At 51.1% G+C, this 27,343-nt stretch overlaps 1 long non-coding RNA gene across 1 annotated transcript in view; it reads left to right on the top strand.

The window, feature by feature from the left end:
• Window positions 1-14,258: 14,258 nt before the first annotated feature.
• Window positions 14,259-27,343, top strand: part of LOC148755316 (uncharacterized) — a 51,598-nt gene continuing 38,513 nt past the window's right edge. The window contains exon 1 of the long non-coding RNA XR_016018535.1: window positions 14,259-14,531. This is a non-coding gene — a long non-coding RNA (uncharacterized LOC148755316). The remainder of the gene's footprint in view (window positions 14,532-27,343) is intronic.

The raw sequence follows: 27,343 nt of genomic DNA, 5'->3' as shown, positions 1-27,343 counted from the left end.
AAGTTCATTGTCTGGCTATGGCAGGAATGCTAGAGGGCAAACAAAACCACATTCTGTAGCTTAAGCCTTTTCTCTCATTATATCTGCGACCACGCCATTGGCCAGAGTAAGTCACCTGGCCAAGCCCAAAGTCAAGAGGTGACGAAGTAGACTCAGCTCCATGGAGCTGTGGCAAGAGTTTGAACGATCGATAATTCAATCGTTAGTGCTGTTCTTATGCCTCTACCTTCCTTCTTACAGATTCGAATTGATAGCCGACCGTCCCCCAAAGCCACTAGACAGGCACCCCTAGCTTCCTTCCCTGCAGCCACTACCTGCAGAGCCTTTAGTTCACGCTCCACCTCCCCCATCAGAAACTTAGCCATACACATTACAGAATAACAACAGAGGAGAAATGTAAAGAGAGTACTCAGGCTCCAAGAGTTAAATGTAAAGGAAGAGTAAAGGGAAACATACCGTGTTTCCCCGAAAATAAGACCTGGCTGGACAATCAGCTCTAATGCATCTTTTGGAGCAAAAATTAATATAAAACCCAGTTTTATTTTACTATAAGACCGGGTCTTTAATATAATATAATATAATATAATATAATATAATATAATATAATATAACATAACATAACATAACATAACATAACATAACATAACATAACACCGGGCCTTATATTCATTTTTGCTCCAAAAGACACATTAGAGCTGATTGTCTGCCTAGGTCTTAATTTCAGGGAAACATGGTAGTTGAACTCTGGAAGAGTGGCGAGTGCGGGAGACTTACCTTCACACTCACCTTCCAGCACCACCCATTGTCCCAAATCTGAGAGGTGAGCTTTATGGATCCCTCAAAATCTTGAGTCAAGTTCTCATAGGATCACTTATCTGTATAGCCTCAGAATCTCGATGTGGGGACCCTTTTTATTTTTGCCTTCTTTCATCTGCACACTATTCTTTTGATAGCAGCCCACCAATTTTCAATAGAGAACCACCATTCCCCTTCAGCCCATGTGGTTTGGGTGGGGAGAATGTACATGTAACCCAGGCCTAAGCCAATCAGAGCATCCCATCATCACCTGGGCTGCAGTGATTGGTTTAGGGGATAGACTCATGGCAAATCCAGGCCAATGAGAATTCGGTCCTGGACTTTTTGTCTAATTGCTGGGCCTGATCTGAAGAGTTAGAGGAAGCTAGGAAGAGACTATTTTTAACTCCAGGACTTAGAACAGAGAGGGTACAGAAAGGTTACCAGCAGCCATCCTGCTGCCGTGTCAATTTCCAAGAATAAAGTGTGCCAACCTCACCATGAACGGGGACAGAGCGAGACTTGCCTTGAGCTTCTTGACTTGACTTTTTACTTTTCAGCTATGAGACCAGGTGGGACATGTTTTCTGTCACTTGCAACCGACAGTCTTGATTAAATACGAGGTCTGACAATTAATTTCGCGAACTCATCCTATAAAAAGTAGAATATACCTCATGGCTGAATATCACTATGGCCACCTTCGAAGTACTCCCCTTGGGAAGCTGTGCACTGATACCAGTGCCTAGTCCACCCTTCAAAGCAATTTTGGAACTCTTTTTCTGGAATGGCCATCAGAGCTGTCGTCATATTACCCTTGATGTCCTGAATGTCATCAAAATGTCTTCCTTTCAATATTTCCTTTATCTTTGGGTCAAGAAAGAAGTCATTGGGGGCCAGATCAGGTGAGTAGGGAGGGTGTTCCAATAGAGTTATTTGTTTACTGGCTAAAAACTCCCTCAAGACAGGGCCATGTGAACTGGTGCATCGTCGTGATGCAAGAGCCATGAATTGTTGGCGAAAAGTTCAGGTGGTCTAACTTTTTCATGCAGCTTTTTCAGCACTTCCAAATAGTAATGTTGGTTAACTGTTTGTCCAGTTGGTACAAATTCATAATGAATAATCCCCCTGATATGAAAAAAGTTTAGCAACATCGTTGCTACAAGTTTGCGAACTTAATTGTCAGACCTCGTAAACCTGGAATCCTAGAATCCTAGAATTTTGGACACCTGGAGCCAAGGATGCTTCAAATCATAAATTTGTTGAATCTCGACAGTTAAAGTCCTTAGATACTTAGAGGAACATGGGGAGGGGCCCAAAGCTATGGGTGTGGAGAAGGGGAGGACCCAAAATCCCTTTATGCACCCCCACTGGTGCCAGCACATTTGTCCTGTATGGGGAGCTCCTACTGTGTCAGGCACTAGACTGTAGATTGGCCTGGGTGAGCTGGGTGCAATGAGATGCACATTCCAGCTTCCTGTCTCGGCAATGCCACCAATTATAGCCCGTCGTGGCTGTGTTTCTACATGGCACTCTCTCATCCCTTCATCCAAGGAGGAGATGGGGTTTGAGCTGGCCGGCGACAGTGCAAACAGTGTTGCAAGGAGAGGCTGTTGCAAGCAAGGGTCTAGAAAGCACAAAAGATGCTCAGAGGGAGAGGCAGACAGTGAGGATGCCCCTTAGAAGAGTTGCATTTGGCTGGCAGAGAAGCCTGCCCTGACCTGGACTCCTCTGAACCAGGCGCCTGGCCCAGTGTGCCAACCTTCAGCTTGGCATCAGTGCCCGCTCTCGCTGGCTGACCTTTCTGAGCAGATATTTCAGGAAAGGGAATGAAGGCTCACACCTCACTCTGGCCTCTCCACCCGCTGAGACAATCTTCAAAGGTGCCAATGACTGACCTGGCTTGTGGGCCCCTTCCCTCTGCCAGGGCTGGGGCAGCCACTGGCTTTCTTCCTCTTGAGCCCACAGGGACTGCCGCATGGCCACAGCTCCTGGATCCAGCTTCCCTTCTGGCCTGGCCACTCTTTCTTGGAAGGCAAATGTCTCTTTTGCTCTGAATGGAGGTTCCTGAGTGTAATAGCTCAAACTTCTCCAGTGACTTGCATATCTTGGCCTCAGTTTATCTACCTGTAAACTGGAGGCCTCCCCACTAATAAGCCTCACTACACTGTTATGAAATAGGTCTTACCACTCCCATTCGACAGGCAAAGGAACCAAGGCTCTGAGAGGTCCTGACTTCTTCACTCATTCAGCAACATTTATTTAACAAACACTGGTTGGGCACCGTCTACTTGCCAGGTACTGCACTATTCTCTGAGGACACTAAAGTGACTAAAACAAAGTCCCAACCCACAAGCTACTCAGTAGGGGTGAGTAACAGAGTTCCTCAAGGTCAAAGAGCAAACTGTCATCCCCTTTGCACACAGTAGGTGTTCAATCAGTGCATGAATTGGCTGAAATACCTTGTGGGCAACAGGCAAGGAGGAATCATGAGTTAAAAGACAATGGGATACAAAGGATGCAGCACGAGAAAAGGGATTCGATTTCCAGCCTCAAAGCTGGATTTGCAAACAAAAAATCTATCATATCTGACGGTGTTTGCTAAAGACCAAAATGGAGATGAAGGAAATTAGCGGTGGCGGATGGTGTACTTGGCTCCCGCCTAACGAAGCAGCTTGGGGACTGCAGGGGCTGCTCTACAGTGGTCCCTGGACCTGGACTCCACCCTCCCCCACCGTCAGCCAGGGCTGCAGAGAAGATGGAAACAGTGCAATCAGCATGGCAAGCTGGTAGCGCGGGGTAACAAGGAGGGAGGGCTTGCAAACATGAGGATGAACGCTTACCTGCCTGCTTAAAATGTCTGGAAATGTGTCCACTCCTCAGAGATGATCACAGCAGATTCTTTTTCAGCTCTGGACCTTGCTTCTCAAAGTGTGGTCTATGGACCAGTAGCATAGGCAACAGTTGGGCATTTGTTTAAAAGGCAGACTCTCAGTCCCATCCCGGACCTACTGATTGTGGCTGTGTTTTTAACGAGGTCCCACACGATTTTTCTAGATTGGCTGCATATTAGAATCACCCGGGGAGGTTTGGGAAGCATTGATGCCTGGATCTACCCCAGAGATTCTGATTTAATTGATCTGAGCTGTGGCCTGAGCAGCAGGATTTTATTGATATAGAACTGACATGTAACATTGTGTAAGTTTAAGGTGTATAGCGTGTTGATTTGATGCACTTATATATTGCAAAAGAATTGCCACCATAGCCTTAGCCGACACCTCCATCACGTCACACAATTACTGTTTCCTTCCAAGCAGGACTTTTTAACATCCAGCAGGTAATTTTAATGTGCAGCCAAGGTTGAGGACCTCGGCTCTAACTTTACAGAATACATTCCCAAACTTGACCTCAAATACCCTTCACTACAACCCTAGGAGCTCAGGAGGGTATAGTTAGCCCCATTTTCCAGAAATGAGGCTAACCTCATGTTTCAACCTAGCAGGGTGGTGTAGAGCAGTGGTTCTCAAAGTGAGGTCCCTAGACAAGCATCTTCACTTGGGAGCTTATTAGAAATGCAAATCTCAAAATCAGAAACTCTGGGGGTGGGGCCCAGAACCTATGCCTTAACAGGCCTTCTCCAGGCGATTCTGCTGCATATTCAAGTTTGAGAACCACTGGTATGGTGGACAGAGCCCTGCATTGGGAGTGGAGCTCTGGCATCTCTCCTTGGCACTGTGTGTCCTTGGGCAAGTGACTGTCCCTCTGGGCTTTAGTTTTCACATGTGTAAACTGAGGGGACTAGACTAGATCAGGGCTGCCACCCTTGCATAGTGCTCCCCTGGCAGACATTGCTAATCCATTGCAGCACTGCTTCCCGCTGGGTTGATCTGAGAGCTTTTCTCAGCACATCTCCCAGGTGGTCAGGTTTGCACTGAAATTAGACAGCCCAGGTGTTAGATGATCTCTGAGAACGTCTCCATCTCTACAGTAAGTGGCAGGTGTAGACCTCAGTCCTTGGAACCAGTGCTTTTTTTCTTTTTTTTTAATTTTATTAAATTTATTGGGGTGACAATTGTTAGTAAAATTATGTAGATTTCAGGTGTACAATTCTGTATTACATCATCTATAAATCCCATTGTGTGTTCACCACCCAGAGTCAGTTCTCCTTCCATCACCATATATTTGATCCCCCTTACCCTCTTCTCCCACCCCCCACCCCCCACCCCCCTTACCCTCTGGTAACCACTGAACTATTGTCTGTGTCTATGAGTTTCTGTTTCTCATTTGTTTGTCTTATTCTTTTGTTGTTTTTGGTTTATATACCACATATCAGTGAAATCACATGGTTCTCTGCTTTTTCTGTCTGACTTATTTCGCTCAGCATTACACTCTCAAAATCCATCCATGTTGTCACAAATGTTCCTATATCATCTTTTCTTACCGCCGAATAGTATTCCATTGTGTATATGTACCACAACTTCTTTATCCATTCATCTATCGAAGGACATTTTGGTTGTTTCCATGTCTTGGCCACCGTAAACAAAGCTGCAATGAACATTGGAGCACCCGTGTCTTTATCTATAAATGTTTTCAGATTTTTTTGGTAGATACCCAGGAGAGGGATTGCTGGGTCATATGGCAATTCTATTAATAATTTTTTGAGGAACCTCCACACTGCCTTCCATAGCGGCTGCACCAGTCTGCATTCCCACCAACAGTGTATGAGGGAACCAGTGCTTTTTATCTCCTCCTCCTCCTCCAGCTCAAAGAAACGAAGAAGCTGGTGCATCCACATAGGCCAGAAAGACGTGTCAGGGAGTAAGTGACCCTATCCCCACCTTCATGCCCTTTCATACCTCCACACTTTGTATAGCCTGTTCCCATGACCTGATGTACTCTTTGCCTCCTCTGGACTAATCTTATGCAGCCACTAAGGGCCAACTCAAGTGTTACCTTCTCAGTGAAGACCCCCAGTGCCTCCAGGTAAGGACAACCACAATCAAGTTTCCTTGGGGATGGGAGCATTTCCTGTCAGTGTGATGCATCTCCATTATAATATACCCCCCAGTGGACTGTGGCTCCTGGAGATCAGGGACCATGAGGAGCCCTGGACTTGGAGGGATAAATGCTCAGGATAAATGTGATTGATTGAGGCACCCAGATTCCCAGTGTCGGGGGCAAGGTGTCCTCATGGACCCCAGTATCCTTCTGGTAATGGCAGCTTCTGTGCCTCATTCGAACAGCATATTGGCCAACTTCCAACTTGCCAGTCCTCTGTCACTCAGAGTCCAGCGCTGGCCCTGGCATCGTGCTGACAGGTGCCCTGCACAATCTGTCTGGCCTGTCTCCTTCCCAGGAAAGTGGGAGGGAGGAAGTGAGGGAGGCAGACCAGCGGCAGCGGCATAGCTGTGGTCTCCAGCAAGGAGCTAATGGGCAGGCTCGTGAGGCGGTCTGCACTCAGGTTACTGACCCTAGAGAGTTGGGCAAGTAGGCACCGGGACGGGAATCACACTCACACATCAAGTCGAGTTCCAAGGACCTGGAGAAGCTGCCTTCTTTCAGCTCGCCCTCATGCCTGCATCGCTGCTCAGTCCGGCTGGGACGGAGGCAGGGCGAGGTCCCGTCAGCCCATATTTACTGAGCACCCACTGTGCATTTAGCCTGGATGAGGTACAGTGCTGAAGACACAGTCCCTGCTCCTAAAGAGGGACAAGAAGGGGAAAGCCACTGGCGTATATTGAACATGGCTATATGCCTTGTCTTGTGTGAGGGCAACGTACATTGAGCACCGACCATGTGCCAGTCCTTGAGCGAGAGGACTGGGTACTGAGCACCCACTATGGGCAGATCTGTGTGGGAGGGGGATATGTACTCAGCACCCACTGTGTGCAGATCCGTGTGGGAGGGGATATGTACTCAGCACCCACTGTGTGCAGATCCGTGTGGGAGGGGATATGTACTCAGCACCTACTATGTGCAGATCCGTGTGGGAGGGGATATGTACTCAGCACCCACTGTGTGCAGATCCGTGTGGGAGGGGATATGTACTCAGCACCCACTGTGTGCAGATCCGTGTGGGAGGGGATATGTACTCAGCACCCACTGTGTGCAGATCCGTGTGGGAGGGGATATGTACTCAGCACCTACTGTGTGCAGATCCGTGTGGGAGGGGATATGTACTCAGCACCTACTGTGTGCAGATCCGTGTGGGAGGGGATATGTACTCAGCACCTACTGTGTGCAGATCCGTGTGGGAGGGGATATGTACTCAGCACCTACTGTGTGCAGATCCGTGTGGGAGGGGATATGTACTCAGCACCCACTGTGTGCAGATCCGTGTGGGAGGGGGATATGTACTCAGCACCCACTGTGTGCAGATCCGTGTGGGAGGGGGATATGTACTCAGCACCCACTGTGTGCAGATCCGTGTGGGAGGGGGTATGTACTCAGCACCCACTGTGTGCAGATCCGTGTGGGAGGGGATATGTACTCAGCACCTACTGTGTGCAGATCCGTGTGGGAGGGGATATGTACTCAGCACCCACTATGTGCAGATCCGTGTGGGAGGGGGATATGTACTCAGCACCTACTATGTGCAGATCCGTGTGGGAGGGGGATATGTACTCAGCACCCACTGTGTGCAGATCCGTGTGGGAGGGGATATGTACTCAGCACCTACTGTGTGCAGATCCGTGTGGGAGGGGATATGTACTCAGCACCTACTGTGTGCAGATCCGTGTGGGAGGGGATATGTACTCAGCACCTACTGTGTGCAGATCCGTGTGGGAGGGGATATGTACTCAGCACCCACTGTGTGCAGATCCGTGTGGGAGGGGGATATGTACTCAGCACCCACTGTGTGCAGATCCGTGTGGGAGGGGGATATGTACTCAGCACCCACTGTGTGCAGATCCGTGTGGGAGGGGGTATGTACTCAGCACCCACTGTGTGCAGATCCGTGTGGGAAGGGATATGTACTCAGCACCTACTGTGTGCAGATCCGTGTGGGAGGGGATATGTACTCAGCACCCACTGTGTGCAGATCCGTGTGGGAGGGGATATGTACTCAGCACCCACTGTGTGCCAAGCCCTATGAGAGGGGATGTGCATATTCCCGTGGCCCTGGATCTGAGGGAGGAGAGAGTGGAGTGAGTACCTACCACATACCGAGTCCTGTGTGAGGAACCTCACACACATTAAAACGCGCCACAGTCCTTGCAGGTGACTTCAGGAACTGGGTTTTCATGCCAGTGCCTCCCCCTCACCCCCAATCCTGCTCCTCCTCACCCAAGGCCAGCTCAAATACCACCTCCTAGGGCAATGCGATGGGAATGCGTCTTCTGTGGGAAGACTGCTGACCTGTCAGGCAGAACTCTTGACTCTCTTCTGTGCTTTTCCTCAGCAGCGTGTCCTGGCAGCCCCCGTTTCCCCCACCTGGGATTACTGACAACCAGGCTGCCCTGCATTCGGCCCTTCCCATGGGTGCCTGCCATGCATTCTCTCTCAGTCCTCGCCACCCAGCTGCTAGGTAAGTATTCCACTACCCATTTCACAGCTGAGGAAACTGAGGTCCTAAGAGGCTAAGGGACTTGCCCGAAGCCACACAGCCAGTAAGTAATAGAGCCAGAGCTTGACCCTAAGCCCAGCTGTTTCCAAAGCCATTGGGTGAATGACTCATCCCAATGCTGGGCCCTGGGTCATGGCTGTCCCCAGAGGACATCTGCTGGCCTCTTTAACAATAGTAAACTGAAGCTTTGATCCCCACTCAGCTGCCCCTCCCCCCACACACCCTATCACCTGCATGCGGAGACCTCTCTCCTGGAGGTCACCGAGACTCTGGGATGTTGTAGTCCCAAACTGGGACACACACTGTGGGGACAGAGCCAGGGGAGCAGTTTCCAGGCTCTCAGCCTCATGTGGACAGGTGCTGGCTCAGGTAGTAGATGGCCATCAGCTGTGACTAGTTGGCCATCAGCTGTTACCGGTTAGCCATTAGTCACTGATATAACTGCCATGGTTGTGCTGGGTGTGGGTGTGGGGTGGGTTGGTTGGCAGGGAAGGGGATGGCAGATTGCGGATTGTGTAGCTCCTGCTTCCTGTGTCTCTAACCCAGTCACCAGCGAGAATATAGTGGTATGACTCCCCTATCTATGGCTCCGTGGGTGTTCCTTTTTGGCCTCACCATATCCTGCGTTCTTATGTGGGGAGCGGGACCAGAGTCCCTGCATGACACACGCTGCCATTTCGGGGGACCGAAGACCAATCTGGAGGAGGTGGGCTTCTCACTCCCCACTGGCAGTTTGTATACTGCAGTTATACAAACTGCCTCGCCATGTTCTGCCTCCCATTTCACAAAACAATTGCTGAACAGATTGTGTTGGAAAGAGGATTCCTGGATTATGCAGGCATGATTTTAAATGGCTGTTTATCTGTGTTTTGCTTCATTTCTTTAAAAAAATTGTTCAAAAGAAAATTGTTCAAGTTTAAGTAAGTGAGTTAAATGCAGAGGAAATGGGAGCTGCATCCATCACCCCCTGGAGGATGCTGTTGAGCTCTGCGGGAGGAAGAAGCTGGGAGAGTCGGAATGGCCGCCATCAACTGCCTGCTGGCTTTCTGGACCTGCTCCCTCCTTGTCTGTCTCAGCTTCCCTTGTTGTCTTCCCCGCTGTACACATGAGGAAACAAGAGCCCAGAGAGCTCGAGTGACTGGGCCAGGGTCGCACAGCTGATATGAGGCAGCGCTGGGACTGGAATAGCAGTCGGTCTGACCCCAAAGCCGAGCTTTCCTGCTTCCTGGGGTGAGCTGGAGCACATTTCAGCTGCTTCTCTCTGAGCTTTTGGCGTAATGGAGAAGGACGTGAGGGCCCAGCTGGTTAGGATGCACACCTGGAGACGCCCGGCTCTGCCCGCTGCAGGCGGGGCTCTGTGGGTGGAGTCACAGGCCTTCCCTATCCCCAGGGAGCCCACAGTCTCGGGGATAAGATAAAGGGCTCCAGCATGGTGATGTGCCAGAATACCACCTCCTCAGGCCAGGGACACATCTCTGGGCACTGCCTTCCCCAGCACTGATGCTCTGGGCCTCTTCTTGGACCCTGTAGTACGTGTTCCTCTTCACTGCTCAGCTACATGGTCCTTCAAGGCAGGGGGAAGGTCCTCGTTCACACTGCTGGATTCAAATCTCCACCTCAGCAGTTTATCAATCATTAGACCTTGGATGAGTTGTTTAACCACTCTGAGCTCAGTTTGTTCATCTGTGAAATGAGGATAACCATAGCACCTACCTTGTAGGGTTATTGTGAGGATTAAATGAATTAATACAAATAAAGGGCTTAGGGCATTAGGACCTAGTAAGTGCTCAATAATGCTGCTTGGTAGTATTCTTCATTTAATAATTCATTTCCTGGACATTTGTGTGCTGGGGATGCAGCGATGAGACACAGACCCTGCTCATGAGAGCCTACAGGCTAAGGGCCTGAGGAGGAGGAGCAAATGGGTAAAGACTACCCTGTGGCCCAGGAGCTGCAGTGCAGGTAAGCACAGGGCATTAAGGGAGCCACAGAGGGCCAGTGACGCGTCTGGGAGAGGTGACAGCTAAGCTTAATCTTGATGGATGAAGAGTCACTCACCAACTGGACCATCATGGGATGGGGGCAAGCAGACAGTTAGACATGAGTCAGGCATCCCGGCAGAAGGCACAGCACATATGGAGGTGTGGCACGTCTAGGGAATTGCAAGTGGCCCAGGATGGCCAGACATGAGGTGTACGAAGGGCAGTGATGGGAGATGAATACAGAGAGAGGGGCAGGGACCAGGTCACCAGGAGCCTCGGGAGCTGCTCTGGATTGAATTGTGTCCCCCAGAAAGATATGTTGAAGCCCTAAGTGACTGTGACCTTATTTGGAAATGGGATTCTTGCGGCCGGCTGGCTGTAATTAGTTAAGATGAGGTCATACTGGAGTAGGTGGCCCTGAATCTAATATGACCGGTACGCTTAGGAGAAGAGGAGAGAGACACAGAGAGGAGAAGGCATGTGAGTTGGAGGCAGACTGGAGTGATGCAGGCGGGGAATACCAACGATTACCGGCCACCACCAGGAACCAGAAGAGGCCAGTGGCGAAGGATCTTTCCCTTGAGCCTTCAGAGAGCGTGGCACTACTGACCTCTTGATTTTCGACGTCTGGCCTCCAGAACTGTGATAGCATAAATTTCTCTTTTTTTGAAAGATGCCCAGCTTGTGAGACTTTGTTCCGGCAGCCCTAGGAAACTAACACAGGAGCAAGGCTACTTACTGTCAGCTCACGGGGTAGAGAGGGTTGACCTGTCAGTGTCCCTTGGTGGCCACTGCTCAGTGGCTGGCACCGCACAGAGAACTGGCGCTCTGCTCCCTGCCTGGTGCCCACACATCAGCTCTGCCTTCACCCATGGTACCACTTCCTGAGGGACCCTCACTGTCTGTGCTCACGGCCAGCTGGCTGACCATGCCTGCAGCCACAGCAGCCTGGCTCATTGCTGAAATATACAGCTGGCCTTGGGCGGGGTGACAGGGCCCCGCTGGGTTGTCATGAATCAAGTTTATCGCAAACAGGAAACAAAGGGAAGAAGGGAACAAAGCCCTGGCAGGGGGAGATGAGCAGGTGGAATGAGGCAGCCAGCAGGAGGGGCGGGGGAGTGGGCAGCCAAGAGGCGCTGCCCACACAAAGACCCATTAATTTCCTGATGTGTGCTCCAGGACCAAACAGCCCAGCACTCTGCTGAGGTTTATCTGTGCACCTCAGCTGTGAAACGTGCTGTGTGCCAGCTTCTTGGGCGCTTCAGAGATTTGCCGGGCCCGGGAGGGGGCAGGAGGCACTGACAGTAGCTTCCGGCCCATCCATTACTTCAGGAAAGCCCTGGCTTTCGTTGTTGTCCATGGGTGAAATTGTGCTATGTTCTGCCTGGTAATGAGTTCTGTGTGGGGCCAGGAACTGCTCTGGCCGCCTGGGGCGGGGGGTGCTGGCCGGAGGAGCCAGGGAGGAAGGAGGGTGGATGGAGGTGATGGAGACAGAGGGTCCGCACCAAGGACAGCAAAGGGAGCTGGCACTTACTGAGCACCCCTCTGTGCCCAGCCCTGTGTTCAGAATCCTTGCAGTGTCCTAACAACTGTGTTAGTTTCCTATGGCTGCTGTCACCGATGAACACAAACTGGGTAGCTTAAGATGACAGAAATCGACTCTCTTACCATTTCGGAGGCCAGAAGTCCAAAATCAAGGTGTTGACAGAATCGGTTCCTTCTGGAGGCTCTGAGGCAGATCTGCTCCGTGCCTCTCTCCTGGCTCCTGGTGATGCCTGGCATCCTGTGTGTTCCTTGACTTGCGGATGCCGCATTCCAATCTGCCTCCATCGTCACATGGTTCTCTCCTTGTGTGTGTGTGTGTCCCAATGTCCCTCTTCTCATAAGGACACCAATCACTGGGTCGGACACACCCTAATCCAGTGTGACTTCATTTTAACTTGATGGCATCTGCAAAGACCCTATTTCCACATAAGGCACCATTCACGGGTCCTGGGGATTTAAGACTTCAACGTATCTTTTCGGGGGGCACAATTCAACCCATAACAAACAGTTAACAATTATTGACAGTTTATTTGATGCCCAGCATTCTGCTAGGAGCTATTCATGAGTTCTCTGATTGGATCTTCACAACAGAAAGATGAAGTAGGTACCATGACTGTGCCCACGTTTATAAAAAAGAAATTGTTATTGATGAGAAAATTGAGGCTCAGAGACATGTAACTAAAATGTGACAGGTCCCAAATCCAGATCTGCAACCCACCTCTTCTTGCAGCCTCAGAGGAGGGGAGATCTAACCGTTTTGGGGGGCATGTACCTGGATGGTCATGGGAGACGTGGTTCTCACCAGGAGAGGGGGTAGCAGCATCCCAGACATTTTTCCCACCCCAGATTCACTGTCCTCACACTGAGCAGGCTCTCCATCTTCCAGGGCCCCTGATATTTAAGGAAATTAAGGTCAGGTCTGGCTGCTAAATATTTGCCTAAGCAGAATAGAAAATGGTGCCAGAGAAGAAGGCCTTCAATTTTATGAGCAAATAACTAGTAAGAGAGAGAATGGGCTGGGGAGAGGGAGGCAGACACTCAATTAGAGCAGAAAGTGCCTCCCAAAGTCTGGGGGACTGTCCACACCCCCTCCCCTTTTTAGAAGTGTGACTCCTTCACCTGGCTCTGTGGGCCAAGGCAGGGGGCAGATCTCTTGCAGGGATCCAGGCTACCCCTCCTTGGATGACTGCACACCATGACAACCCACACCCCTGCCCCAGTGTAGCTGAGCAAGGGAAAGTTTGGCCTCTGGGCTCAGCTGGACCCAAGTCTGCATCTCAGCTCCACCACTGAACAGCTGTATGGCTTAGCAAGTCCCAATCTCCCTAAGGCTCAGTTTTCCCATCTGTACAATGGGGGTAAACTTGTTGTGATCACGGTTAAGTTGTAAGCATGAAGTGAGGTGCTGAATGTAAAACGCTCAGCCTGGTCTCCTGATCAGCCTGCTGTCGGCAGAATAACAGCCTCAAAGATGTCCACATTCTAATCCCCAGAACACGTGAATGGGTACCTTACATAGCCAGGGGGATCAAGGTTGCAGATGAAATGAAGGTTGCTGATTAGTTGACCTTGAGATGGGGAGATTAACCTGGATTATCCAAGTGGGCCCAAGGCAATCACAAGAGTCCTTAGATGTGGAAGAGGGAGGCAGGAGGGTCAATGTCCAAGTGATGTGAGAGAAAGACTTGAGCAGCCATTGCTGGCTTTGAACACGGAAGGAGACTACGAACCAAGGAATGTGGGCAGACAAGCCTCTAGAAGCTGGAAAACGCACAAAGATGGATTCTCCCTTAGAGCTTCGAGGATGGAACACACCCCGGACGACACATTAATTTTAGTCCAGAGAGACCCATTTCAGGCATCTGACCTGCAGAACTATAAGGTAACACATTTGTGTTGATTTGAGCCCTGAAGTTCATGGCAATTTGTTACAGCAGTAATAGGAACCCAATACTGTGCCCAGTGAGCAGTCAGTACTATCATCACTTAGCAGTCACCCGAGAAAAATGTGTTGATTAAATGAATAAGAAGACCCCTGGGCTGGACATCAGGAGTCTTGGATTCTAGCTCCAGCCCTGCCCACAACCATCTAGGCTACTGGAGGCAACTTTCCTCTGCTCTCAGGACTCAGTTTCCTTATCTGTAAATGGAAGAATTTGGATTACAAATGATCCTCAGGTCGCTGCCTTCCAACTCTAAACATTAATTGTTCCCTGAAAGGTCCTTGTTCCCGCGCCCTTCTGCCCTCCGTCCCGCCTGCAATCTGCTGCCTGCTCCCGGGCAGGGTCCAGGCTGGGACTAGTGGAGCCGGCGGCCCCCGGAGGAGATAGTTAATAAAGGTAGGAGGAGGAGAATCAATGTGGGCTGACATCCGTATGACAGATTGGCGAGAGCGACAGATTTAATATCCTGCCGTTTTCCTTCCCCAGCCTGGGGGCCAGAATTGATTAAATAAATTAAAGCTGCACAGTCCAGGATGCTCTGGGTAAGGTCCTCCTGCTGTCACGGTCCGGCTGCACGGCTCCCCCAGCCCGGGTGCTCTCACCACCCGGTGATCCTGAGTAGCCGGCCAAGGATGGAGTCCTGCGAAGCGCGGACATGTCCTCTATCCTGACCACCTGGGATATGGATGGACCCTGGGCCAGGTGGGAAACGCGGGATGGGATGGGGAGGTGGGGGAGGAGAGGGAGAAGACAAACAAAGGTAGGCTAGACCCTACCAAGAGCAGGGTGCCAGGGTTGCAGCAGTGAGCTAGACAGGCATGGTGCCTGCTGTATGCCTGGGTACGTGCCCAGGCTTGACCAAGCAGAGGGAGCCCTTGGCACAGGTTCTGGACAGCAGAAAGGGGAAGGGATTTGCCCCGGGGAATGTGTGGCCAAACTAAAGCTGAGAGCCCATTCCTCCCTGCCTGTCTGCTGATGCCCCCACCCCTGGCACACCATGTCTGCCTGTGTTGACCTCCTCCCCCTGCTCCTTTTCCAATTTTCCCCATGACCACGCTGGGGAGGCAGAGTCATCCGAACACCCTCCTGAGCCTGGAGGATTGGGGTAACGTAGGTGTTCACAACCACAGTGGAGTGTGTCCTAAGGCTCAGCCAGAATGATTGGCTGCCTGGGGATGGTCCGGGTACCAGCTCCTGCCCCTGGGTGCGGAGTGAGAGCTACCTGTAAGGCCATGGAGCTTCAGGGAGGCCCCCTCCTCCCCTCCCACTACTCACAGCCTCTGCTTTGAGTATCTTGGCCCTTTATGATGGGTGGAGTCGTTATCGTTCAGGCATTTCCGGTGCTCAGTTTTATCCATCCAGTTCAGGCAAGAGCAGGTCCCCATTTCACAGATGAGGAAACTGAGACAAGAAAAAGGAAGCAGCTTACCCAAGGTCACCTGGACTGGACTGGAGCCCAGGAGGCCTGGTCGTCTCCTGGATCAAAGCTTGTTCCACATCAGAGGAAGCATAAGAAGGGAGAATGGCCGGGGGCCGGGCTGGGCAGGGGTGACAGTGGGACCAGGGCAATCTGGGGATGTGACAATGAATTTGGCTCTGATCCAGAAGCACAATCTGAGAAATGGGGCACAGGGGCCCCACCCTCCTTTTGTGTTCTGCCGAAGATGTCACCAGCTTCCCTTAGCCCACATTGACCAGGCAGTATGTTGGCGAATGGAACAGGCTCAGGAGTCAGATCAACCAGAGTTCAAGACCCAGCTTTCCCACTGACCATATGCCCTGGGGCCCACCAGCTTCTCAGAGCCTCAGTTTCCCTATCTGTAAGATGGTGATGATAAGGGCACCAGCTCTGTGAGAAGTGGCCTCTCCAGGGTAAGTGACAGAGCTGACATTCGAACTGAGGTCAGCCCAGTGCCTGGCAGAGCCTATGACGCGTTCAATGTTCAAGGAAGATAACCCTGGTCAAGTGTCTGCACGGGCCAGGCGCACAGCGAGTGCTCAGCAAGGACTTGTCACATAAATCTGGACGACACCCTCCCGCTCAGCTGTGTTCTGAAATGCAATTCAATTCATGAATTCATTCAACAGAGTTTAGGTGTTAGTGGAGCCAACAGTTCACAGCTCAACCCTTCCCTTTTGCACGGGGAATTTGGTCAGCACCCCCAAAACACACTGTTCCCAACCACCAAGACCTCAGCTTCAGAGAGAGAACAGCAGGGCGCTCCTGGCTAACGGTTTGGGCCACCTGCCCAGAGCACGCTTTCCCTTCTTTCACCCCATGCAGCAGCTGTTTTGCCCAGGGGCTTAGGCTGGCCACGCTTCTGTCTCTACCTCGAGCCAGTCCTTTGTTCTCTCAAGGCCTCTGTTCTCTCTCTCTTGCAATTGAGGTGGGATGCGTAGAGGCAAAAGGCGGCCAGGTGCTCAGGAAGTCCCAAGAAAATGTCCACACTTAGCTGTCAGCCTGTGTGCCAGCTCCAGTCCTATTCCTACCTGCGGCCCATGGGGAAACACCTCTCTCTCTCTCTCTCTCTCTCTCTCTCTCTCTCTCTCTCCTTCCTTCTCGCCCTCCCTCCCTCGTCTCAATTAAAACTTTCTCCAATCTAAACTCTTCCTGGGTAGTGTAAACCCTGACATTTTTTTTCCTTTTTGTAATACAAGTGCCTGACTTCAGCTCTGATTCGGAGGCATCCACTTCAGAGATGGTTACCTCCAATAAACACCTGGCCAGCCACACTAGCTAAAGAGCCAGGGCACCTCCCCCCACGGAGGCGCCTTTATTTTAGAGATCTCAGTTGATATCAGCCACCTGATCATTTGGGCTACTTATTTGCTTTCTCTTCCCAGGCTTTAAATTCCCACTCTTATGTTTTAAATTCATCAATAAAGAGTGAGCCTGCAAAAACCCCAGGCTCCCACCCTCTACCCCAATAAAAGCAGAACCCCAGGCCCATGAGCACTTTCTCTCTCTATCTGGTGACCTCCATGTGTAGCCCAACGTGTGCTATGTGATTTCCAGGTCCTGTGAGTCATAAACCTGGATCTTTCCAAAGTTTCCTGATGGTTGTTGCTGAAGGGCGTCTTGCAGTCATATTAAGAACCACAGGGCTGGTCCAGCCACAACACTGGTTACGGATAGGCTGGCAGCAGCATGAAACAAGCATGCAGAAAGCAGGGCAGGAGGCCTGGGGTGCGGCTGGGGAGACCAATGGAGGGCACCTAAGGAGGGTGGGGGTCCCTGTATCCCATTTCTCAGATTCTACTCTTGAGTCCAGAGCCGAATTCCTCCTCCTCCTCCCAGCCTGCCCTAGCCCCACCATTACCCTGCCCTTTTCCAGCCACTACCCAGCTCTTCCCTTCTCTGCTTCCTTTGCCTCTAAATGCACCTCCAAAACACAGCTTTCTAGGTGCTCAGGCTGAAACCGCCCACAATCTCAGATAACAACAATGACGGCAGTAATAATAAGAGCTTCCACTCTCGCGCACTCCCCTGATGAGCAGGCACGGTGCTAGGCACTTCGTGTGATCGTCTTGTTGAGTCCTCACAACCCCTAAGGAAGCGGCAGGTGTGAGTTTGCTGCCTGTTTACAGAGGAAGAAACTGAGGCTCAGAGGAGCAGTGACTTTGAGACCAAGCTGGGGATTGGCCCCCAGGCCTGCCTGACTCCAGAACTGGCTCCTCACCTCCTTAGTGGGTGTTTCTTTCCAGGTTTTACCCTCTTCTCCCTTCATCTTCCTTCCCCCAAGGGCCCCTTCCTGTTTCCCAGTCCCAGCCGCAGGCTCTCCATCTCTCCGGGGGGAAGGTGCCATGGCTCTGCCCTGGGCCTCCAGCCACTCTCCCCATCCAATCACCGCTCAGCAGAGAGTCTTGTCCTGGTGGAGGAGAAGCCACCCTGGCCCGGGGGGTGGGGACCCAGTCCCTGCTCAGCATTGGTGCTGCAGAGCTGGGCCACCCAGGACAGATGGCTCTTCTCCCTGGGCCCCAGTTGCCCCATCTATCTGTACAGACAGGGAAACTCACGCCCAGCAGCACCTGGTCCGTGGAAAGTGCGCCTGTTTCTATTTCACTCAAAAGTGCTGTGTGTGTGGGTCATGGCCTTGCCCAGCCCTGAGGAGCCGCTGGGAGGCTAGAAAGGAAAGTCGCCACTTAAGGATGCAGAGGGGCTCAGTGCCTCTATTGTGGGGGCTTAGGGAAGGCGGGGTTTGGCAGGGGCTGCAGCACTCACAGATGAAGCACTGGTGGCTGCCACAGATGGCTCTGGCTGTCCCTTCCTTCTCATTAGAGTACCTGCCCGGGGCCAAGGCCCGGCGCCAGACTCGACATTTAAGGGCAGCTCTCCAGCCCTGCCCAGGCTGCTCTACCCGGCCCAGCTGCCGTCTGTCGGGTCGTGTCCTGCTCAGTCGTGGACGCTAGCCCAAGGTCAGAAAGTCAGACACTGTAGCCAGGGAGGGCGGGACTGAATCTACCCTCGCTTTGCACAGATAGGTCCTCTGACTGAGACCAGAGAAGCCCGGAGACTCCCCAGATCTCCCTCAGCTTGCACAGCAAGCGTTAGCCCTGTGTCAAACCCACCACTCTAACACGGACCTCCAGCACCATGGCCCTGGACGGGGTGTGCTAAGTGTGGACAAAAGAGGGATCTCCACGGCATAACTATATTTTCTGTAATACATTATGTAATGCGTCTGTGTGACTTTAAAAAATTGAAGCAGTGTGAGAGAAAATAGACAGCGAAGAGTAGTCTTCTCAACCCTTCCTTTCTTTTCTTTTTAATTATGGAAAACTACATGTAACATAAAATTTACCATGTTAACCTTTTTTTATATATATAGTTTTTGGGTAGTTTGGCTCCACCCTTATTTATTTATTTATTTATTTATTTATTTATTTATTTATTTATTTATTTATTTATTTATTTAAGTGTGTTTTTCCAGGACCCATCAGCTCCAAGTCAAGTAGTTGTTTCAATCTAGTTGTGGAGGGCGCAGCTCACACGGGCCCATGCGGGGATCGAACCAGCGACCCTGGGTTATGAGCATCACACTCTAACCAACTGAGCTAACCGGCTGCTCCCCCACTTCCATATTAGCCATTTTTAAGTGTACAGTTCAGTGGCATTAAGTACATTCATACTGTTGTACAACCATCATCACCATCCATCTCCAGAGCTTTTTCATCTCCCAATGTGAAACTCTGTCCCCATTAAACACTAGCTCCCCGTTCCCCCTCCCCCAGACCTGTCACCCACCATTCTGCTTTCGTCTCTATGAGTTTGCCCCCTTTAGGGACCTCGGGTAAGTGGGGTCATCGGGATTTGTCCCTTTGTGACTCTGTCTCGCTTCTTAGGGTACCCACTCTCCCCAGGCCGCTGGGTATTCTCAGTCCCTCAGCAGACCTTGGCGGTCATTCCCCACCTGCTTGTTAGGGCGGCCTTGCTCCTTCTTGAACTTCATTTTAAGGCTGCATGGCTGAGCCACTACTTATCTAGCCAGTCCCCTATGTATGGGTGTCGCGTGGTTTCCAGTCCCTCTGGCACGCAGCTCTTTGTACACATGGTGAATCTCTCTGAAGGGTGGATTTCTTAGAGGGGAACTGCTGGATCAAAAGGTTTGTGCATTTTTAATCTTGAGAAATGCCTCTAATCACCCTCCAAAGAGGTGGCTTTGCCCATAGCGGATGCTGCTTTGAGGGCAGGTCAGTGTCACTGTTCACGGAGGGGAAAGAGGGCTAAGGGATTGAGCCAGGCCTGGGCTCAGCTTCTCCTGGGTCTCCTGTAGCTTCTCCCTGGCATTGAGGCGAGCAGGTGGGTGACCCCCCCCCCATCCATTGTCCTTGCTGACATGAATGTCCCTAGAAGTTTTCTGACTTTTGTCCCCAAGCCGGAAACCCAGGCTGGGGGAGCCTCAGTCAAACCCCTTTCCAGTTAGCCCCCTGGGTTTCTCAGCCCAGGCCTCCTCCACTGCTGGGAGGATCCGGCTGACATACAGCTCCATTCATTCCTCTAACACAGTCGTCTGGAGGAATTTATCTTGGGCCTTTCTTCCCTTGAGATACACTGAAAATGTTCACAGGCTGTTGTTTTCTAGGGCAAGCTGGGAGTAGGAGGCATCACAGGCCTGGACGAAGGGCCTGGGAGCAGGAGGCATGGAGACACCACCACGGTATTGTGGAGAGGCAGCCATGGGGATGGGGGGCGGCTAGTGTGCTGTGATGGGCATAGAGGTCAGCAGGGGAAGGGCCCCAATCCATTCGCTCTCCTCCCAGTAAAGTGTCCTTAGCAACTACCGCTCAAGCCCTCCATATGTGCAGTCTTTGTATTTATATTTCCTCACTTAACTCTCTGTCAAACCCTGCACCCCAGAAGTGATCCCATTTTACAGAGGGGGAAACCGAGTCTATCAAGGCTAAGTGACTCACCACGGCCACACAGCTGGTGAGGGGGATCCTAACTCAGGCCTCCTTGGCCCTAAAGCTCAGCTCTCAGGGTCTATCCACCTACGGGAGAGAACGCCAGCTTTCTGAGCAGAAACCTGGATTCCGCTTGTAGGGCTATTCAGCTGTCCCCTCCTCCCTACCCAGACCCTCTTTTCAAAGTCAGCCCGGTTGCAGACAGGGATGGAGACGCCTGAGGATTATTTCTGCACAAGTCTCCTGGCTCATCAGAGACACTCAGCTGTTAGCCCCACCTTGGCACAGGTAGTGGCAGTGCAGACACCTCACCTGTCCCATGTGACCTACCTATCCAGCAGTGGAAGCTTCTGGAAACCAGTCTCCTCTCCATACCACACACCTGCCCCAGCCCTTTGCCCCCCACCTCACAACCCTGGCACAAACCCATTGTCTTTTCTCCAGACAAGCACAGAAAGCACAAAATGCCAATTTCCCCCTTAAGCTATCCCCCGAGTGGGTTCAGGGTCTCCCATGAGATTGGGCCAAGGTGTTAAAGGTCAAAGACTGTTGTGAACCTCCCAGAGTGTGAGGCACAGATGCCCCAGCCTTGTGGGAGAGTATTAGGAGCAAGCCCCCTAGAATGGGGATAGTGAGGACACAAAGCCATTCGCCACTCACAGGCCTCTCAGACGGCCCACCTGACTGGGCATCGAGCCCAGCCCTCAGGCCACCCTCTGCCTCAGCTCAGAAGCCACAGGCCCTAGGGACCTGCCTCGTTCCTCTTCCCTGGCCCTAATCCTGAAGTCTTACAGGATTCATTGCTGACAATAATTAGGTCTCACAAGGATAAAACTTAAACAGTCCGAAGCCTTTGGGGATGGTATTCGCACGCTATCTCTGTTTGTGGTTTAAATATTAATGTCAGAGTGTAATTACTCCCCCTTCTGTCAAAGGCAGCGGTTTGGAAGCAGTCTCAGCCCAGCAGATGGGAACCATCACCCTGGATGGCCGTGTGCGTAGGGGAGTTTGGTGTTCTGGACATTTCTGGAGCATCTAGAACTCAGAGCATGTAGAATGAAGGTTACAAATCGACAGCTGTGGGCTCAATCTGTTTAAAATGTTGGCCTGAACCATGATGAAAACAAAAAGCATAGCCCAGATTTATAACTTCTGGACAAACGTGGTGGTGCCAGACCCCCATCCCACATGGTGACAGTGGCTGGACTGAGTGGCGGCTGTCCCCTGGCGACGGGCACTCATCCCAGTTTACTAGCGCCCACCACTCCGTCTAGTGTCACTCCCAGCCCGTCTTGCCTGTTGCTTTACCTGTCTGAGCCTTAGGGGCATTTGAGTTTGCAGCTCCTGGCTTAGAATTTGGAGAGCTTAGAAATGAAGAGGGTTGCAATTACAAAGCTAAGCAGTAGGAGACAGAAGCCCAGAAAGGGACTAGCTCTTGATCTAGGAGAAGGGGCGTGCCTGGGTAAGGGGTAGCTCCTGCCTTCCCCTTCCTGCCCACATACAGACCTCCATGGTGGGGAAGACCCAAGCCTCTGGGTTTTAGGTGATGCCAAACACACATTTATTCTAGAAATTAAGCCTCTCCACCAGAGGCCTCCATGAAAGGGGCAGAGGGAGTCTTGGGTCTTGCTGGGAATTTCATGGGTAATTTGGTTCCTGACTTGTCACCACCGCCATCATTCCCAAAGCCTCCCCACCTCAGCCTGGAGTGAGAGCCAGGAGCCGTGGCTCCTGGATGGGGAGCAGCTGGGTGACCTGGGACAGATCCTGTGTCCTGAATTTCTGTCCATCTGGGCAAATGCACCTGGTAGACTCTGTGCCACTTCACCCAGGGCTGAGGCAGCTGCCAAAAGGTCATTCAGATGGGACCCTGTAGGTTCCCGCACAGTGCGCCATCTACAGCAGGGGCTTAATTTGAGTACAATAGAAAAAAGCTCTGGAGTTGGCGTGAGAAAAAGAAGCAAATCCCGCTTCTCCTCTGACCAGCCACGGAAGCCCTGACAAGTTAACCTTTCTGAACCGGTTTTCCTATTCTGTAAATGAGAGAAATGGTGCCAACTTCACAGGGGTGGGGAATGAATAAATTAAGCCCCAGGTCCAGCACTCTGCACCGTACAGCTGTTCAGTAAATGATGGACAGGATCTTTGAAATGAATTTAGAAGAATAAAGGTGTTGCCTGAACCCGAGAACTGCCGGGGTTGGGGAGGAGGACAGTTAGGCTGCAGCGGGGGTGGGGTGTATGGGAGGTAAGAGGAAGGACTATAATGGGGGCAACACGACACACCAGAGAGGCCCTGGGGGCAGGGGCTGGGCTGCGTTCCCTGTACAGATCCAAAGGAATCAAGTTCACGTCAAGATGCCCACTTGTGCTGGCCTGTGTCAAAAGGGGGACTTGTTGTTCAGTCTTAAAGGTACCTCATGGCCCCCAAGGGCAGGAAAGATGGGTGGGGGCTGAACAGCAAAATGGTCAGATCTGAGGGGCTGCTCGTGTCTTTCTCTGTGTATGTATCAACCTGTCCCTTTTTGTCCCTTTCACTGTCTTTATTGCTGTCTTTCTGTCTCTCTGTCTCTGTTTCTCTGTCTCTTTTTCTCTGTGTCTGTGTCCCTCTTTCTTTCTCTGCTTTCCCTGCCTCTCTCTCCCAATGTCACTCTCTCTGTCTCTTGCTGTCTTCCTTCATTTTTGTCTCTGTGTGTGTGTCTCTCTGTCTATCTCTTTCTGTCTCACTCTCTCCTGGCCTGCCCTCACCTTGCAGGACAAGCTCTTCAGTAGCTCTCTGCAGGTCTCCTTGGTCCTTCTTCCTCTGCACACCAGCTCCCCTGTGTCCCCTGCAGAGGGTCAGCTGGGGCCAAAGTAGCCCCAGCTTCCCACCACGTTCAATCCAAGTGCCTGATCATCAGAGACAGCAGAATCACCCAGGGACCGACTCCAAACTTCTGCAAGGGGGCTATGTGGGTCCAGCCTGGACAGGCACCCACACACCTGGCCTGGCCCACCCAGGTAGCTGGGCAGAACATGAAAACAGGGCTTCGCTTTGAGGTGACAGTGCATTTCTCAGAGAAGAAGGCCGGGCTGGACCAACCCTGAGACATACCTACTTCGAGGGCTTGTGTGGCAATGGTTGGGGGTCAGAGTTAGTCTTCAATGGAAGGTTAGCACTGTGAGTGCCCCTGACATTTGGCTGGTAGTGACCCTGACATTTAAGGGATACCCTAGGGCCAGTTGTCCAGCCATCACCTCCTGAGTGGAAATAGGGATATGGCACTCAGAGCTAGAGAGTGCAATCCCCCCACCCCAGCTTACTCCAGGGGAGTAAACAGGCCTCCTGGAGACATCTAGCACCCTCACTGCCTGACATGGGTCCAGGCACCTCCCTGCCCAGGTAGGATGGCAGAGAGGAGGGTGAGAGCCAGGCAAAAGGCACATTCTCTGGTATGCAGCCAGTGCTCAATGGATGCACGTTTGAGTGGGTAAGAGCAGGACAAAGTTGCAGATTTTAGCAGAGCAAGGAGAGAGGGAGCACGGAGCAGGGAGGCAGAGCTTAGGACAGCGTGAGTGAGCGGAAGAGAAAACTGAGCAGTGAGGATGGGGGGAGGTGAGGGGCTGGCTGGGGAATACCGAGGAGGCAGAGAAAAGAAAAGAGGGATAGGACAGAGAGAGGAAAAGAGGGAGAGGGCAGAGACGGCGTAAGAAGAGACTAATTCATTTCACTTCATCGCTGTTCATTTTGGACAAATAGAGCAGAAATTGCAGACCAAGGAAGGAGGAAACAGGGCATGAAATTGCACTGTACCTTGTAATAGCTCTGCCAGCCACTGGCCAGGATCTAGTAACCTACAGGGTCAGCCCCACCCGCCCAGGCACTGTGGTGTGGGCACCCAACCCCCACATTGCCCAGCTGGTGCGCACACAGGAGTGCTGGGGCAGGGGTGGCCACTGGTTCCTGCCTGGGAAGCTTCTCTCAAGTTCACCCGATTCCTGCGTCCTGAATGGCCACAGGATTCTCCAAGGAGCGGGGGAGGGATCTCCCTTAGACACCGGAGAAAATCTCTGCAAGTTTAAGGGATTTGGTGAATTAATACAACCTGGATTAGATGATCAAAAGCATTTCTGGAGGCAGCCATATGGAAGCAGCTGGAAGCTTCTGGCTTGATGTGGGCTGCAGGAAGCCTTCCTTTCCCTCTGTAGGAGCCTGGTAGGATTGGGGGCCCTGGAGGACAAGAAGATCTCCAGCCTGTTCCTGCTGCCCTGCCTGGGCCAGCTTCCTGGGGCCGTACCGGTTAACCTTGGGCCCATTAGCAACAGGTTCATACACGAGCATTAAGAATAAGAGCAATTTCCCTGCTGACAAATTCTGGGGTGCCCGGATTCCCGAGTGGGTCCTCCTCTGAGATAGGATGGACGGGTAAGAGGGAGGGAAGGTTCCCAAGCATCTATCTCCTCCTTACCAAATTTGACTCTGGACAAATGGCCTACTGGGTGCCCATCTCCAGGGTCTGCCCCTCTGAACCCCCTTATATATCTTCCTATAGGTTAACCTTTTCCCAGCTCAGCTTAACCCCAGTTCTCCCCTGCCTAGCGCGTCCTATTAGCTTTGGAATAAATCATATCATCCAATAAATAGCAAGGGCTGCCACATGTTGAATGCTTATTCTATCCCAGACCCTGGGCCAACTTGCCATCAACTTCTCCCACATATAATAATCACCCTCATTTAAAGAACCCTGGCCATCCACTCCAGAGTTTACAATCTTCACTGGGCTGGCGGGTGAGGTGGTGGATGGGTGAGTTGGTTCATGGTAGTGAGGTGGATTGATGGATTGAGAGATGGGTTTGGGGGGCAGGGTAATGAGCTGATAGATTTGGGTTTGGGTAGATTGGTGGCTTTGGATGGGTGGGTTGGTTTGGTGGGTTAAGTAGTATGTGGAAAGGTGGTTGGTGATGGTTTGGGTGTTGGTTTGGTGGTTTGGGTGGGTGGATTAGGGCTGGACAGTTAAATGCTTGAATCGGATGAATGGCAGACTCACTGACCCTAGATAGACACAGCATGCAGTTTCCAACCCCCAAAGCTTGGCTTTGCCATCCTTCCCACCAAGAACCCTCCCTCCCCTTCTCTTAGTCCTCCTTCAAGACTCAGTCCAAAGTCTGTGCCATCTTCTTGTGCCACCACAGCAAAAAGCAAGTTCATCTCTGTAAACAGCCTAATATGCTCCTGTTGGTACTGTTCACCTTATGCCTCGTCTGTTGTCTCTGGCCATTGTTTTTTTATTATTATTATTAGTTTCAGGTGTACAAAGCAACATAATAGTTAGACACTTAAATCCCTCATAAAGTGATACTCCATCCCTTAAGCTACTACCCCTCTGGCGTCTTATGTAGCTGTTACAGTACCATTGACTGTCTCCCTGTGTTGTACTCCGTGACCATATATAGCTATATGTTTAGTTATAGTTGACATTCAATATTATTCTACTTCAGCTCTTCAGGTGCATAGCGCATTGGTCAGGCATCTACACAGTCTATGACGTGATTCTCCTGATAAGTCCAGTGCCCATCTGGCACCCTACATGATCTTTACAACATCATTGATTATATTCCCCATACTGTATTAACTATCAATTTATATTGATAGTTTTTCACCCTGACCCCAGCCCCATTCGCATCTATCACCCTGATAGATCTAGTACCTATCTGGCACCATACCTAGTTATTACAATATTGTTGACTATATTCCTTATGCTATAAGCTACATCCCCATGACTATTGTATAACACCCAATTTGTTCTCCTTAACCCCTTTCCCTTTCACCCGTCCTTAACCCCCCTCCCACCTTAAAGGGGTCCCTCTAAGAGTCCTTGTAATACTGGTTTGGTGCTGATGAACTCCTTCAGCTTTTTCTTGTCTGGGACGTGCCTTATCTGTCCTTCAATGCTAAATGACAGCCTTGCTGGGTAGAGTAATCTTGGTTGTATGTTGTTGTTTTCCATCATTTGCAATATTTCCTGTCACTCCCTTCTTGCCTGCAAAGTTTCTGTTGAGAAATCAGCTGCCAGTCTTATGGGGGTTCCCCTGTAGGTAACTAACTGCTTTTCTTTTTCTTTTTCCCCCCCTTTCTCCCCCCCCCCCCCCGCTCCGGTTCAAGCCACTGTTTGTTTCTCAGTCTAGTTGTGTAGGACACAGCTCCCTGGCCCATGTTGGTGTTATGAGCCTTGCGCTCCCCCCGGCTGAGGCAGTTGGTTGCCAGTCGTTGGTCAGCCGCTCATGGCAGCTCTTGCCGGCTGCTGGCCACCCCGCAGCACACAGCAGCCCATGGCATCCTCTGGCTGCTCATGGCAGCCCAGCTCCAGGGAGAGCTGTTGTTCACAATCTTAGCTGTAGAGGGCGCAGCTCACAGGCTCATGTGGGAATTGAACCCGAGGCTTCGCGCACCTACCACCAGAGCCACTGGGGCCAGCCCACTAACTGCTTTTCTCTTGTTGCTTTTAAGATTCTCTCTTTGTATTTAACCTTTGGCATTTTAATTATGATGTGTCTTTGTGTTGGCCTCTTTGGGTTTATCTTGTTTGGGACTCTTTGTGCTTCCTGGGCTTATATGTCCATTTCCTTCACCAGGTTAGGGAAGCTTTCTGTCATTATTTCTTCAAATAGGTTTTCAATTCCTTGCTCTCTCTCTCCTCCTTCTGGTACCCTATAATGCGAATGTTGGTATGCTTGATATTGTCCCGGAGGCCCCTTCAACTCTCCTTGATTTTTTGGATTCTTTATACTTTTTGCTGTTCTGGTTGGGTGTTTTCTGCTACCTTATCTTCTACATCGCTGGTTGGATCCTCTGCTTCATCTAATCTACAGTTGATTCCCTGTAATATATTCTTCATTTCCATTATTGTATCCTTTATTTCTGACTGGTTCTTTTTTATGGTTTCCATCTCCATTTTTATGAGATCATTGAGCACTCTTTTTTTTTTCTTTTTTTTTTCTTGCAGGCTTAGGAAAGATCTGGGATAATAAGAGATAAAAAATCTTTATTTTAAGCACACAAAACATCCATGCTTGAAAATTTTGGCAAATTACCTCTGGCAACGACAATGTTCTGTGTTCACTAAATCCCAT

Source organism: Rhinolophus sinicus, chromosome 14 (genome assembly GCF_057876585.1).
Source record: "Rhinolophus sinicus isolate RSI-liver-muscle chromosome 14, RSI-T2T, whole genome shotgun sequence".
Lineage (NCBI taxonomy): Eukaryota > Metazoa > Chordata > Mammalia > Chiroptera > Rhinolophidae > Rhinolophus > Rhinolophus sinicus.
The sequence above is the reverse complement of the archived record's forward strand: the minus strand, read 5'-3'. Positions and strand labels throughout refer to the sequence as shown.